This window comes from Tarenaya hassleriana, unplaced genomic scaffold (assembly GCF_000463585.1).
Source record: "Tarenaya hassleriana unplaced genomic scaffold, ASM46358v1 Cleome57, whole genome shotgun sequence".
NCBI classification, from domain to species: Eukaryota; Viridiplantae; Streptophyta; class Magnoliopsida; order Brassicales; family Cleomaceae; genus Tarenaya; species Tarenaya hassleriana.
The window spans coordinates 417,796-418,756 of NW_010968263.1; positions in this window are offsets into that span (position 1 = coordinate 417,796).

Sequence of the window (961 nt, forward strand, 5' to 3'; positions counted from 1 at the left end):
AAGTTCTGAGGAGATCCAGAACTTATTAACATAGCATTCATCATCTTTTTCAGCGTTCTATTCTTGCGTTCAGCAATGTCATTCTGTTCTGGCGTATATGGGGCTGTAGTTTGATGGATGATGCCATGATCTGCGCACAATTGCGCAAAAGGTGACTCATATTCACCTCCTCTATCGCTTCTCAAAGCTTTGATTTTCTTTCCAAGTTGATTTTCAACTTCGTTTTTATAGAGATTAAACATCTCTATTGCCTCATCTTTACTTCTCATTAAGTAGAGATAACAATATCGAGTACAATCATATCAATAAATGTAATGAAATACTTCTTTCCGCCTCTGGTTTGCACATATTTCAAATCGCATACATCTATCTGTATGTATCAATTCCAAAGGTTCAGTACCTCGTTCAATATTTTTAAACGAAGACTTAGCAAATTTCGCTTCAACGCAGACTTCACACTTGTGGTCTTTGTCTAATTTAAATTTTGGCAGTAGATTACAAGACATTAATCTTTGCATAGACTTAAGATTCACATGTCCTAATCTACCATGCCATAATCTTGACTCAATCAAGTAAGCAGAAGAAGTAGAAGCTTTATTAATATCATTTGCGGTTATATTATTTGTCGCATTGGTGTTACAAATGGTCATTACATTCATCTTGAACATACCATTTGCTAGATAACCTCTACCCAGATACACACCATCTTTTGACACTACAACTCTCTCAGATTCAAACACTAGCTTAAAGCCTTTCTTTGACATCACAGATCCAAAGAGCAGGTTCTTGCGAATGTCTGGCACATGAAGAACCTCAGTGAGCGTCAGCTTCTTTCCAGATGTCATCTTCAAAATGACTGAACCCTTGCCTTCCACTTTGGATGCAGCAAAGTTTCCCATATAGCAGCTTTCTCCGGTGACAGTGTCATAGGTGGTGAACATCCATTTGTTAGCACAAATGT